This window comes from Quercus robur, chromosome 12, assembly GCF_932294415.1.
Source record: "Quercus robur chromosome 12, dhQueRobu3.1, whole genome shotgun sequence".
Classification (NCBI taxonomy): domain Eukaryota; kingdom Viridiplantae; phylum Streptophyta; class Magnoliopsida; order Fagales; family Fagaceae; genus Quercus; species Quercus robur.
This window is the reverse complement of record NC_065545.1, coordinates 36,864,497-36,880,490: the sequence shown is the minus strand read 5'-3', so window position 1 is coordinate 36,880,490 and position 15,994 is coordinate 36,864,497. Positions and strand designations below refer to the sequence as shown.

Here is a 15,994-nt window from a genome sequence, read left to right as displayed (position 1 = left end):
TAAATTTTAATTGTAATCAAATATTACACCCAGGTGCATTTCCCACAAGGTGAGTAATGAAAAGAAAGCTACCTTATCTTCAGCAAGCTGTGGAAGATGAAGAATCACAAATGGCTCAGTGTCTTCCTACCTGAAACCCCCATTACGAAGCAAAAATGAAACTCAAGAATGCTTAAAATTGTAGAAAATTGGACCATATGTACACAATGTAGTACAATCATGTACACATGTAAGATGTATAAGAAAGATATATATTATATTACACACCAAGTATGAGTACTTTTATTTTAGTTTGTAAGAAAAATTTGCAACTACATACTTATGTCACCGCTGACCTCAACAAGAATCATTAATTGTTATTTCATTGGAACTCATTTTCAGGGAACTTATTTTTGGTTAATGACAAAATAGAATAGAAAAAGGGTTATCTTGCTTACTCAATTGATTTTGTATAGAATTGTAATAGGGCACATATACTAAATGTTATGTAGGGTGATATTTAATTTCCAAAATAAGTGAAACTGTTGCCCATTTCTTTGAGGTTCCAAGAGTTGGTCTAAGTTGTTACGAACAAATCGATATGATTTGTTGATTCTATATTAGCGGGAAAGAACCTAATTCATCCATGTAATTAGGTATTACTTGTTGGGAGTCAATTGTCACATTTTGTTATGGAGTTTAAAGTTGATTTAATTTATGAAAAACGTTAAGTCAAGAAGGAAGTTGTATGAAGGGTTCAAATTAATTTAATTTATGAAACTTTATTTCATTTATGAAATAAGTTAGTCAAAAGAGAAGATGTATGAAGTGATAATATCTATATTTAGGTACTTCCCAACTTATTCAGTTCAGAGGAAGTTCAAGTTGCATATACACACACACAGTCAGGCATCTCTTCATGCAATATCAAGAGTGAGATATTCACCCATTCAAATATAATACCACTTCTCTTTCCAATACAATACTGCACGTTGGGTATGTCCCAACTGTGTTTGTTTTACAAATGTCTTTTAAAAATTTGTATAATACGGCTACATATGTCTCAAATACGGTCCTATGATACAAATCTTAATTTATATAATTAAAAGAAAAAAACAATTAAAAAAAAAGACTTACAAAGATGCAAGTACGCATCAAATTAAGAAAGATAGTAAACACAACTAAGGAGAGGCTTGGGATTTGGGTGGGTACCAAGACAAAATGATAGAAAATGAAGGTGAATGGCTTTTGAGAGGCGTCTGGATTTTCTTGCACAGTGACCGGAAGTTTTAGTGAATTTCGTGCCTCTGCCTATAATTTCAAATCTTTGAGATCAACATCACCTGTGAAAGATATGTAAGGAACATGTTAATTAATGAATACAAAATTCTTTTACTTCATAGAAACAATTAATCATCACTGATCTTTTTTTTAAGTAAAAAAACTATATTCAAAATAAATAAATAATAATACAGATAGCACCCTGAATACACAATAAGTGTACCAAACTACCCCTTAACTGTGTTTTGAGTCTCTTTTAAATATTACATACGTCAACCCAAGCTGCATAGTCTTTTGATCTGAAATGTTTTTTTTAAAGTCATTGGGTTATGTATAAGTTTTTGCACCCTGATGAATTGTTTGATTTAAGAAAATTACAAGGTGTATGCAGTTTCATTGTATAACAATGCACATTATCTTTGTTACATGAAAATATATATTTAAAACAGTCAGTAATTAGTCAATTAAGAAACTATCATGTGAGCCAACTTAAGTAGGTGTGGTTCAAGTTTGTCTTCAAGTTGGTTATTAGTTAATTACAAAAATATGAACCTATACACAAATCCAACTAGTCAGGTTGCAGAGAAATTTAAATTGCAACCAAGCCAAACTATTTTGATTAGGATGGGAGCAAACACAAACATTGACTATATCTGAATGAATGGTTAACATAAAATATTTTCCATATATTAATTACCAATGCAATGGATGGAGTATTTCACAAAGCACTTATAGATGAAATTCATGTATAGACATAACGTGTCACATAAACCGTTAAGTATATATCTTGACTACAAAAGGAAGAACAATGCAAAACATCAAATAGGAAATTTCACTTTCAACACCCTCCCCAATTTATTATACAGAAAATTTATTTATATCTATCTATATATATATATATATATATATATTAAATAGACAATGACATAACTATTAACAAACATAGAAAATGCATCTAGCATGGGAACTGACTAGAGTTTAGTCGTTTTTACCAAATTTCCTTACAACTTTAACATGATTCATCACAGTTTTTTTAGCTTTGCCCAGTTTCACAGAAGACAGAACTTACCAACTTTATCCTGTCAAAAGAAAAGCAAATGAAAAAACTTAAAAACATAATGTATGTCATAATTGGTAAGATACAGGGAATCAAATCAAAATATCTTGAGAAAAAGAAAAGCCACGTTAAAGAAAAAAGCAGTAGCCTCAAAAAGATAAGTAACAAAATTAACATATCCAATCCCCAAAGCAACAATTGACAATAAATTCAGAAATTAAAAGATGTACAACATAGACTAACAAAAAAAAAAATGTTTGGTAGATAACTTACTGAGGGGTACTAAACATGCATAAGCAGATATACATTTATTTATTTTACAAATTATGCAGAGTATGTGATGAACTTGACTAACTTATGATAGCATATTATGTAGACTCAACAAATAGAATAGAAAACTAAACAAAGAGAATCAAAAAGCTCTCATTCCATCGAAGTTAATAAGAGAGATGCCAATGAGCTCTAGCTTAAATGGGTGGTACTCTGTGTAACTTAACAATAAAAAAAATAAAAAATAAATAAAATTTTATGGGAGACATCATGAACACCTGTACTTAATCTTTGCCATTTTCTGTAACTTGTATTTTAAACTCTTGAGGACATTACACTCAATGTTGACCCATGTATGACACTCATTTTGGGACTTATAACTTTCATTTTCATATACTTTAAACATGTTTAATGTCCTAAATAAAATTCCGTTGTAAGATTTGTGAAGGAGCTCTACATTGTAATGTTAGATTTGCAAGACCTTCACAAGATTGGGAGTTAGATGCAATTGACACCTTTTTTTGGATTCACTACACTTTAAACTTCTAGCAAGTGAATTATAAAGATACAATGTGTTGGAGGCTATCTAAGAAACGTGGTTTTGAGCTTTCTTCATTTTATGAGACTCTTGAAGCCCTTTAGTGGTTGAATTCCATAAAGGAATATTTGGTATGCAACGTAAAGTAGCCTTTTTGGATGGGGAGCTGCTTTGGGAAAGATTCTGACTATCAATATTTTGAGAATAAAAGAGGGAAGAGTCTACATTGTGTCATGGCCCGAGAGTTTTAATTATTAACTTTGTCTTTATTTGGGATGCATTGGATGATGGTTGGACTTTGATTGAAGTGATTGCACATTAGAAAGGGAGATCTCATGAGATTTGGGCCTACTCCTTTCTGTATTATGTGAACTACTCGGAGGGAGATCAATGACTATATTTGGTCAAGAGACATGCTGTTTTACATAGTGTTTTTTGGTTTAAATTCTTAGTTAATAGTTTTTAAAATAATGAAACCAATAGAGACAAGCATGGATGTTATATACTATGAGCTCACAAAGATATTAATATCTAGATGCACCCTTATGCCTAGATTTTTGTTAGTAGTTTTGACACCTTGTGTTTATCCCAAATTATCAACTCTAACATTGAGTTCTCAAGTCCAAGATGTTAACTTTTGGGCCTTTTCATTTACATTTGGTGCTAACCTGTCAAGTGTATGTGTCTAATTAATTATTGTGTTTTTATGGTAGGATTACAAACTTGTTTTATGTTTATAGTCTCTTTTGCTTATGCAGCTTATCAAATCATTTTATTTAGATACGTTGAGACTTATGTTCTTTTGTATATGTTTTGCTATTGATGCAGTAACTCATATTGTCAAGAACTACATTGCTCATCTTCTTGATATCAAGATTCCTTTGATCCTTGGTAAGTACATCGATTTTTTCACTAGTTTGTGAAAGTTTCCATTAAGGAGAAAAAAAGTAAAAAACAATTGACACACAACAGTAACGGCTAGGGATCTTGAGGTTTTTTTATTTTTTAATTTTTTTTAAAAGCAAAATCTCTTAAATTCGAATTAGTTTCACCTGTTAATTCAAACCATTCTCAACAACAACCAACAACAACAACAACTACAAACACAAAACAGCAACAATTTTTTCAAACCACATATACTGTTACATTCAAATCACAACAACCAGCAACAACAACAACCAAAAGTTTGTTCCTTTTCAGCTAATGACCAAGAAAACAGGGGAGAAAACATGAATGCAAGACACATGGCTACACCATAGAGCAGCACAAGCATACCAACACAGCCAAAGCAAACTCGAAACCCCAAAATCCTAAACCAAACACACTTTGAAGCCACTCACATAGTAAACTTCAAATTGCATTACATAAAATACATAGCAAACTTCAAGCAATTTCATAGTAATCCATGAACAAAGAAAAAAGGAAAAGACCCGTACCTTTGAGTGATTGGGTCCCTAAAATTATGAAATACTTCCCCACAAATCTGACAGACCCGCACAGACCTGCTACATCACACACCAAAAAAAAAAAAAAAATTAGAAAAAGACAGTGAGATAACGAATAGAGAAGGAATAGTAGAATCTAAATGAAAAACAAGAGGCAGAAATGTCTCACCGGTGAAATTGAATGTAACTGTATTATGTCACCATGCGTGTGCAAGATTAATTAATAAGCTTTGTTACAATCGATGACATGAGGAAAGTATTGCATATATTTGACTATTTGTTTTGAAAATTAATATAGAAATATAAGACACTGATTGAAACTTTACTGGTTTGATTTTCAGTGCTTCTCGAAAAGCCCCTTGTTAGCAATTTCATAAAGCCTGTTTGCTAAAAAAATTCATGAAAGAAGCATATAAATGAACATAGTTTAGGTCCATGTAAAATGTTCAACCTTTATGCATGTGCCATGCAGTAGTAGAAGACTATATATATGTGCTATATGATCTGGATTCAACCAATTGTAAGAAATATGCAGAGAGTAGTACTATATTGGCTTCAAACCAACTAAAAATTCTTATCAATGAGGAAAGCTATTGGCTTCAAACCCACCATAATAGGGGCTACTATGTACTACTATATTTTAGTGTTTTCTCATTCTAGGTTCATACCAATCTGTTCAATTTAGTCTATGGATTGTATCATACGAAAAGATAGTTAGTTAATGTAAGAAAATTGACACCTTTGACTTAACAAGTAAGATGACCATAGCTTAACTTGAAAAAAACAAAAAAAACAAAAAAATTGAGCTAGAAGTGAAAGTCAAACATGTGTTTTCTTATGCCTTATGATGAAAATTTGGACCATTTAGGTTAGTTAGTCAACTTGGCTATTTAACAATCGATGGTTAGAAAGATAGAATATGAAATTTGAATAAAGTGTAATTATAAAAGTGGGACAGTTTATGATAAGGTAATGTGTCATCAGTATTGACCAATTTCAATGGTTTTAATATAACAAATATCATTCTATAGATCTAATATGTTCCATAGTACAAGAAAAGGATGTATTAGCACAAAAAAAAAGTACAAGAAAAGGATGTATTTCTAAAGTTTTATCAAATTGATTGAGAAAATTAAATGAGTTATTTTATTAATTATATATATTTGAATCTTTTGTTTGAAGATAAGTAGTCTTCAATCTTCATATCAGACCCTTAATTTATTGAATTGTTTTTTGAGTACGTAAGAGCTCTTATTTGAGTCATGTGAATTCAAATGTAAATAGCACACTTCAATATTTGCAAGAATTAAGGATCTTAAAATCTAACTGTACCTTTTAATTCTCTTATTGCAGAAGTCCCAATGTCATTATCTGGCATAGGGAAACGATATTCTGCAACTGGAGGAAGAAACAGAAGAAAAAGAAAAAAACAATCCAGAAATTAATTTCAGTGGCAAACGAAGAAAAAAAACTGCCAAACAGGAATAAAATTCTAACCAAAAAAACAGTAATTGACAAAACAAAACTCAAGAAATTGAAAAAATAAATGGGAACGAAGAACTCTCTCCTTCGCCATTCCCAAATTTCAAAAAATCAAATGAAAACCTATTGTTACCCAAATACCTAAATAAAAATCAATCCAACCAAATTGAATAGCATATAGAAAAACTTATCAGTCGTAGTTCTCTCAATGTTGTCTCCTTCCCATCTATGTATCGCAAGGTTTATTACTTTGCTTTCTCTATCTGTGGATCGCAACCCGTGTTAAAAAATTGAAAATGAATTGAAAAGAAAGTCACAAATTAAACCTGATTTCCTTAGCCATACTTTTTGAATCCAAATCTAAAACCAAATATTTAAATTGAACATTTAAACCCAAAATCAAAACCCTAGATCGACGGCCAAAACCCTAAACCTAAAATCAAAACCCTAAACCAAAAATAGGAACCCTAAAACAGAAATCAAAACAAACAATTTTAAAAAACTTACTGTTAGTCGGCCTTGCAAGAGTGTTTGGAGTGAGATTGAGAGTTCGAGAGAGAGAGTGTGTGTGTGCTACCGATCGATGAGAAGGGAACGGAGAGGAGGAAGAGCGGAGGGAGGAAGGGGATTCGGATAGGGTGGAAGTGAGGTAGCTTGAGATCGGTGAGAGTGGTCTGAGATCGGTGAGGGGAGTGTGTTGGATCGGTGAGAGTGGTCTGAGAGTGTTTTGTGGAGTTAGGGTATTTTTTGTGTTTCGTTGAGGGATTTTTTTTTTTTTTTTAATTTATATTGAAAGTTGAAGCCGCATTTAAAGAAACACAGCTCTAAACATGTAGAAGAAAACGCAGCTCAAGCTAAATGTCTAAGTTGCATTTTAAACGCAGCTCCAGACTTGTAAAGTATATTTGAAGCATTTTTTAAACGCAGCTCAAGTTATACTTAAAAAAAAAAAAAAAAAAAAAAAAAAAAAAAAAAAAAAAAAACCCTGGACGGGACTGAAGCCGCGTTTTCAAAAACGTGGCTTCAGTCCTAGGGAGCTAAACGCAGCCTCACCTGGGAAAAACGCAGCTCCACCCCTGGTCTATAGCCGCGTTTAATAAACGCGGCTATAGGACTAAGGGTGGAGCCGTGTTTTTAAAAAATGCGGCTCCAGCTTTTCCTTTGAGCCGCGTTTTTGAAAAAGCTCATTGGAATTTGCTTTCATCATTTGAAAACAGGCTTCTTAATTACCACTCATCTTTTTGTGCCATTTATCCGATCCTATCTTTAATTTTTTTGGCTCAAACTATATTTGGGAGAGGAAATGAAGTACTACACCTTTTTTTTTTTTTTTTTTGTTAATAACAAACAAAATCCAAAATTGTTGTGTCCATTTATTAATGAAACAAGCTTGGGCCTCAGAATGTGGACATGTGTTTAATATTTACTATGTGTTCACATTTTATTGGGTTCAAATATGTGGAAGTATATCATGTGTAGGATGCATGAGTCTTCCCTCTTACATAAATCTTTAGAAACAATTGGGTTCTCTTTCAAATAGCCCTTATTTATACAAAGTAATTAGGGTTAATTGCACTTTTTTTGCCTGTAACTATTTGGTACTTCAATACATCATCAACTTTACAACCAACCAATATTCCTTTTTTTTTTTTTTTTTTTTGAGGGACCAACCTCTTCTTTTAACTATGGTTTGGTTAAGGGTGCCCTTAGGACATGTATTAATAGGCCATTTTAAGAAAGTTTTGATACCACTTTCATATAAAATGTAAAAAAAATCTATCACAAAATTCAATTGCTTTTTTTTTCCGTAAAAATTTTAAAAAAAAAATTTCTTAAATCAATACTCTTAGAGCATTCATTAACTTTTTCCTTTAATTAATAGTAATAAGCGAATCCGCACCCCCCCCCCTCCTAAACTGTTATTAAATTCAATCAATTTAAACCTTTTTTTTAACATAAAGGGGAATTTTTTTCGTTAAAATGCCTATTAAACTTGTAATAACCCATAATTTTTTTCCCTAACCAAAATAAATAAATAAATTGTCAAGCACCAAGTCAGGGTCTTCTCAATGCCTTTTTGGGGCAATAATTTCAAATGTAGCATTTTCTTATATTTAAATATTAATTAGATAATATATTTTTTAATTTTAATATCTTTTTCATCCAAATTTTCTGCTATATTTTGTTTATTACTAGTAACAAAATTATCAAAATAACCTTTTGATATTCAATTAGTTTTTCAATTTTTTCTCTTTTAAAAAGAAATCACTTCTTAGTGAATATTTTCTAGTAGACATTTATAATTAAAAAATTACAAATAAAGGAAACACATTCTACAATAGAGAACTATAATTTACAAGTAAAACCAAGATTATTAGAATTGGGATCCTAAGCAAGATCGGTGAGGGGCCCTCATGGCTCAAATTGAGGATCATAAAATTCTAATGTATGTGAAAAATGGTAGAGAGTATGATATAGAATAGGATATGACAACAGAAAAAAAAAAAAAAAAAAAATATATATATATATATATATATATATATATCATGTGGTCAAACCAAACTACTATGTTGAAAATCCATATCCAACTACATATTTTTGGCACTAGGCTTTATTGTTGTTGTTATATAATTTGTAGGGTAAAATATATTGTCACTCCCTAATTTTTAGTCCATAAATGATTTTAAAATTAGTTGAACTACAAGGCTTTTGACAACGTAAAGCCATAAACTACTTTTTCAATACAAATGAATATATTAATACAGCCACAAAACAATTACACATAGCCCAAACACAGTCTATGATTTTTTATGAACTTACGAACATAGTCTTCTACAAGCCTAAGGACTACTTGATTTTCCTACAAACTACTGGATCTCCTAAGAATCTAAGTACAATTGATCTCAAAAGTGTTCTGGTTGTGCGTGTGTACCTTTTCTTGTAGAGTTAACCCTATTTATATTTAGAACTTTGACAGGAATGCTTGGTTCTTTCGGCTATTTGTCGATTCTTCACCATCTATCCACTACCAAGTGACTTGTTAATAACCTTTCTTAACCATTTCAAGGCTCTTGGCAATAGAGTCTACCCACAATTCCAAATTGGATTAATGCCACTCGTCATTGCATTAGACCTTAATCTCTGATCTGGCTATAATATTCCATGTGGCCATTTATTTATTATTCACTTTTCCACATGATTACTCTATGACTTGCCATGTGTCTTGCCAATATAACTTAACTATTTTACCCAACAGATACATCTTTACTATTTTACATAAATTTTTTAATTAATGAGATGATATAGAGTATGATGTTGAATAGGATATGATGATACCCCAAAATGCATATGGTCAATCCCAATTAACCTGTAAAGAATCCATATCCAAAAACAATTTTTTTGGACTAGACTTTATTGTTGTTGTTATATAATTTTTTAAGCAAAATATATTGTTACTCCCTGAGCTTTAGTCCATGGGTTTAAATTTTTTGGACTAGAATTTAAAGTGATTATTTTCAATCTCTAGTAAACTTAAAGTGATCACTTTTGGTCCTTTAGTCAATATATCCATTAAACCTCTCTAATAGAATGATGATGAGGCCAAACTACTTGGCACATAACCACTCCATTAAAAATGCACACTAGGGACTAGGAGTAACCACTTTAAGTTTTCTAGGGACTAAAGCCATCACTTTAAATTTTAGGAACTAAGGGTGATCATTTTAAATTAAATGACTAATACTGTTCAAGAGCTAAAGTTTAAGGATGAGCAATATATATTGACCTAGTTTATTTTAATTAGTTCATTTATTGCATCCTAGTTTATATTGATAATTGAGTGTCAAACACCTATGTTATCCAGTTACTCAGGCAATTTTACCTCAACCCACTTCCTTTTTCCAATAAGTATGCTAAGTCCAAAAAGAAGTCTAATCTCCATGGACTCAAGAAAAAATATTTGGTTTCCCTGTTAAAGCAATCCCTCCAAGACAATGAAGATGATTCAAATAATGAGTCCAATGCATCCTCTGAAGCCTTTATTGCTAATGATGATAATCTTTACTATTCTTATGATGGATCTCTATTTGGACATGACCCAATTGTTAGTTCGGATTTAGTTGAGGTCTGATTCCCTGTTTCAACCCCATGATCTCAAGTTTGCTACTATCAACATATACCAACAAAATTGCTGAAGTCATTACTGCTGTCACCAGACATGACACTATTTATCCACGGTATTCACACTACTTTAGGTGGATCTACTTGGGTGAAATGAACAATAAAAAAGTCAAATCTATCATTCACTATTCATTTCACCAAGGTAGATCCATAAGAAGTAGTGTGAATACCGTATAGTGACAGCAATAATGGCTTCAGCAATTTTGTTGGTATATGTCGATAGTAGCAAGCTTGAGACCATGGGGTTGAAACATGGAATCAGACATCAAATAAATCCGAACTAACAATTGGGTCATATCCAAACAAAGATCCATCATAAGGATAGTAAGGATTATCATCATTAGCAATAGAAGTTTCAGATGATATCTTGGACTTATTATCTAAATCATCTTCGTCATCATGGAGGGGCTCCTTTAACAAGGAAATCAAATCTTTTTTCTTGAGTCCATGGAGAATAGATTTCTTTTTGGACTTAGCAGACTTACTGGAAGAGGAAGCAGGTTGAGGTATAGTTGCCTGAGTAACTCGATAAACAAAAGCAATTATCAAAATAAATGTAAATATAAATATTGAATATTATTATCAAAATAATGTAAATATAAATACTGAATATTATTATCAAATTAAACACTTACAGGAAATAGTGGTAGAAACGATTATTTCCGAGTAGGAAAGAAACAAGATTACAAGAGTAGATAATTAGGGAAGTAAGGGGAAGTAAATGAGAATATGAAAGCCAAAAATTAAGCTCTGATTACAAATGAAGAGAAGCATGTCTTTTATAGGCAGAAACATAGGCTATTTGAATATTGGGGAGTAGTGGGAATGACGGGTAAATATTTGACAGTAAATTTGACTTTTATACTATTTATTTTAGCAAGGTAAATCCAACTAGTATATAATGATAATTAATTAGTATATAATGATAAAATTGAGTCTCCACGTTAAGGATGGGTGATCATACATCATAGGCCAGTGTTGCAGCGTATATTAATATAAAGTAAATTTTTTTGTAAGAAAAGAAATTCCTCATATGAATTGGATTTAATAAACACATGAATCAATTAATTGAGACTATTGCCAGAAGTTTTTTTTTTTTTTTTGATAAACAGCATAAGCTTAATTTCATTAATCAGAAAAGAGATTCAGATTGGTTACATCAGTATGAACTTGGTTCATGATAATAGGGGGAGTATCATCCACCCAAATGATACAATCGTCCACCCCTTTGGCATGTTGAGCCAAAAGATGAGCTGCAACGTTGCTATTTCTACTGATATGGGCTGCCTCCCACGAGTTAAACAAACTCTTTCCCATCCGTATTCCTTCAACGATCTTCTGGATGGAGCTTGGACTTGAAACTTGCCCTTGCAGAGCACTCACCACCACTTGCGCATCACTTTCAAGTATAACATCATTAAGTCCGAGGTCCCATGCTAGCTGGACCCCTTCTTCTACGGCTTTAGCTTCAGTTTCTAGTGCACCCCACGGCCACTCGAACCTCTTACTCATTGCTCCCATCAGCTGCCCCCATTCATTTCTGATCACAACTCCAACCCCACAACCCCCTACCTCGTTGAATACTGCTCCATCTACATTAATTTTATAACAACCCGGTCTGGGGGGGTCTAGCTGGGACTTGTTGAACCTGCCTAACTTCCTTGGAATGCAAAGGATGTTATATGCATATCGTATGAGTTTTTAAATTATCATCAATAAGAGTATTGTTTTGGGATGTATAAAGTTGAATTATAAAGCTGTTTGACAATACAAATTACTTTCAATTACATATATATGATTACAATCGCACAACAAATACACAAACTCCAAACATAGTCTATGATTATTATACCACAGAAACATACGTACGCTACACCATGCAGACTAATAGGTTAAAAACCCAAACCGCCTACAACTTATGCCATGCATCTATAGCATGACTTTACGTTTTTCTTTCCTTTTTTGCTTGATCTAGCTCAAGGATTATTTAACCTATATATTATATACATAGCAAGCATCATCATTGAACTAGTTACGTACACTACGGTTTAACAGGGCTACCGACACTTTTTTCAAAATCCCCTCTAGGATTGTTACGTTCATTCGTAAGGAGTTGGCCTTCAACTTCACCATTCTGGCCGTTTTTTGGCAGCCTGCTGCACTTCAGCCATCAACGTTCTCTGAGTTGTGGCCATACAAGTGCTCACCATCAACAAGACTAGAGCAAGTGCTATAAACCTCATGATTCTTCAGCTTTTACTATTCACTGTCATCCAAAACCAAAACCCAAAATAGCAAAAACAAAACAAAAGTTTAGAATAATTAAAGAATATTGTGTTATTCTTAAAGGGAACTAGAATTAATAATCAGTTAGCATACAAAAGATTATCATGAATATTATCTGAATATTTACATTTTCTTAAGGAAAAATAAAGAATATTTTACTTACTCAACTAGAGAGTAAAAACTTTTCTAGATTTAGGAATTTGTGGGGGAGGAAGAAGAAGTTTAAGCAATTTATAAGCCACTCTAGGATTAATAGGAATTGAATGTAAACATCTAACAATATGATTTAGTGATGGAGTCTCCACCACCAAAAGAGGCAAGATTGAGTGGGATGCTCATATAATTGAATTTATATGGTTTTTTAAAACAATTACATGATGAAGTTGAAAGAATTTCTGGTCCGCATTAATTTGGCACTATAAATAGTAAGATTCCACATTTCCAACCTTCAGGTAAAAAACAAAAACTGAAAAACGTCAATCAAGTAATCAACCAAGTCGGTAAATTCCCTGTTGCTATATTGCCGTGTGATGTAAAACATGTTACAGCTGTCCCAAAACTTATGTTTATGAAACAATTTTTCTATTACTATAAACACTTTTGTCACAACTTGAGAATATCCACAAAAAATAAAAATAAAAACCCTTTTGTCACAACTTGATGATATATGCAATAGTAATTGATAAACTATCATTTTTATATAAATATATTACTTTTTTCACCATTCATTTGGTAAGAATTATGAAATACAAAAGTTGTGTCTATATATAAACTCTGTTTATGAAGAGATTTAATTCAATTTCTCTCCAAAAAAAACTGTTTAAATCAAGGTGAGAGATTTCAAAATGCTTTTGCTTCAACAATCACATTGCTGATATCATTCGTTTTCTAGAAATTAGCCCCACCTTAGTCATAAGATTCATAACTCATAAGGAAGATAGTCAAGAATTAGAAAGAAGGGCTGTTAGATGTGCAATCAAAGTTGATGTTAGAATAAATGTTTTCTTTGAGAGAGAGAGAGAGAGCTTGGTCTGATAACTTCGAAAATTTAAGTGACTGCTACATCTTTACCATATTGAATTATGCATTAAATTGAACCCAGTATAAGGTATATATAGAAAAATATTAAGTCTAGAATGATAACCCTAAAACCATATTGTAGTCGGTTGTATTTGCAAAACCATGGTTTATATATTTGTAGTATAATTTATTGTATTCTAATAAACTTTTGTTTGGAATGCGAGAACGTTAAGTATAATGTGACTGGGCAAGACATGGAATGGAACACATGCGACAAGCAACAACGATGTTTGGCAGAAGGAGTGAAGGCTGGAGATAGCTACTATGGTTAGTAGATGGCTACAGTACTGGAGGCCAAAGAACTTCAATAAAGCAACAGTGATTGGAAGACGGCATACTTCAGGTATATGTTGGCAGTAACGAAAGTCAATCATGAAAGATGAGGATGGCAACTCTGATAAGCATATGTATATATAAGAAAGTGAATTGTTCGCAGGAAGATATATAAATATATATATATATATATATATATATTGGTAGAGGAAAACATCTTAAGAACAAAAAGACATTGTGTTGTGAGGTGCATGAGTAATTCGCGTCAGCCTTTAGAGAACCAAATAGGGGCATAAGAGCATCCACATTGGTTCCATATTAGAATTTGGGTAAATTGTACTAACTTAGCTCCCTTAAGGTTTTCGCTATTACACGCACATCTTTTATACTTTGAAATAAGACACCTGTGGCTTTTTTAATGTTGAGAGAGAGAGAGAGATTGACGTGGTTTATGTTGACGATTTATGCTCACAAGGAAAAATTCTTAACGACTACATTTTGCTATATTGAAAAGTGTATTACATTGAACCCAATATAAGGTATATATGAAAATATATTATTCTTAGTATGATAAGCTTAAAATCATGATAAATTGTGATCTAAGATATTTTACAAAATTCTGATCTACATATGTATGATAAAATTTAGGCGAAAAACTCATTTTAGTCCCTACATTTTCACGCGATTTTCACTTTGGTCCCTAACTTTTTTTTCAACCGATTTTAGTCCCTATCCTGAAAAACGCATCTCGTTTTTGTCCTTAACGTTACATCAGAGACGGAAATTGCATAGCTAGCAAACGACATGCACTGTTGGCCTAACGTGGCCATTAAAATAATAATAATAAATGCCACATCAGCATTTAAATTAAAAAAATTAATTTATTAATTTTAACTAAATAAAAAATTAAAAACATAATTAAAAACTAAAAATCATATGAATTGAGATCTAAATGTGTGTCTTGAACAAGAACAATAAGAACACAAGCCCAGAAATAAAATAAAAAAATAAAATTAAAAAAAAAAAAAAAAAACCAAACCCTGAGATCAAGAACAACAAGAACACAGTTCAAGATCTAAGAACAAAGAAAGAAAAAAACACCCACATACACACTTTCTTTCCTTCACTCAAACTCACTCAAAAAAACAACACCCAAATCTAAAGTAGTGTCGATCCCGGTCCAATTCGTTGAGCTGAGGTGGGGTGTAGTCCGACTCGTCGACATTGAAGATCCAGAAGGTGTTCTGAGGGTTTTTGGTGAGGAAGAGTGTGAAGAAGATCACGACAATCAGGAGAGAAGTCGATGAGGCAGAGAGGCGGATCTCGAGGGAGGAGTCATTGGAATCGATGAAGAAGGACCCGAAGGAGAGACTGAGGGTGAACGAGACGCTGATGAGCTTGCTCTTCAAGTTGGATTTGGTGAGAGGCGTCGATTCGGGAGTTAGGGATTGCCGGAAGAGTGTGATCAAGAGGGTGATCGCGTTGCAAGAGTTTTTGGACTCCATTGTTGCTGATGGACAAACCTTAACCCTAGGAGGTGAGGTTGATGAAGTTCGATTCCTCCGAAATCGGGGAAAAGGAAGGTAAAGTCTCTGAGTCTAAGGTTGAAATTTCTGCTACTAATTGAACTAAATTTGTATTTGAGCTAAATTTTTTGGGTTTATTTTGTGTTTGTTTCCTAAGAAAATATATGTTTATGGGTTTGTTGGAGATTGGATTGTTTACTGGGTTTATGAGTTTGATTTGCTGGAGAATTTGGTGTTGTATGGTTGATTAGTTATTCAATTATGGACTTTGTGAAAATCATGTGGATTAGTGATTTGCTGGAGAATTCGGTGTTGAATGGTTGTTTGTTGGTTTTTTTTTTTTTAATTTTATTTCTGGGTTTGTGTTCTTAGATGTGAGTTTGTGTTCTTGTTATTCTTGTTCAAAACACACACTTAGATCTCAATTCATATGATTTGTAGTTTTTAATTCTGTTTTTAATTTTTTTTTATTTAGTTAAAATTAACAAATTAACTTTTTTAATTTAAATGCTGACGTGGCATTTTTTATTATTATTTTAATGGCCACATCAAGTCAACAGTGCATGTCATTTGCCAGTTGTGCAATTTCCGTCTCTGA

At 32.4% G+C, this 15,994-nt stretch overlaps 2 long non-coding RNA genes across 2 annotated transcripts; both read right to left on the bottom strand.

Annotated features, from left to right (window-relative positions):
* Positions 1-902: 902 nt before the first annotated feature.
* Positions 903-6,809, bottom strand: LOC126709769 (uncharacterized). Its single transcript, XR_007649481.1, has 5 exons — positions 6,560-6,809; positions 5,903-6,315; positions 4,562-4,627; positions 2,253-2,339; positions 903-1,322 (listed from the first exon to the last, which is right to left on the bottom strand). It is a non-coding gene; the product is annotated as an uncharacterized LOC126709769 (long non-coding RNA).
* Positions 6,810-11,975: 5,166 nt separating this feature from the next.
* Positions 11,976-12,811, bottom strand: LOC126709771 (uncharacterized). The gene is made up of 2 exons (XR_007649483.1): positions 12,681-12,811; positions 11,976-12,497 (listed from the first exon to the last, which is right to left on the bottom strand). It is a non-coding gene; the product is annotated as an uncharacterized LOC126709771 (long non-coding RNA).
* Positions 12,812-15,994: the final 3,183 nt, after the last annotated feature.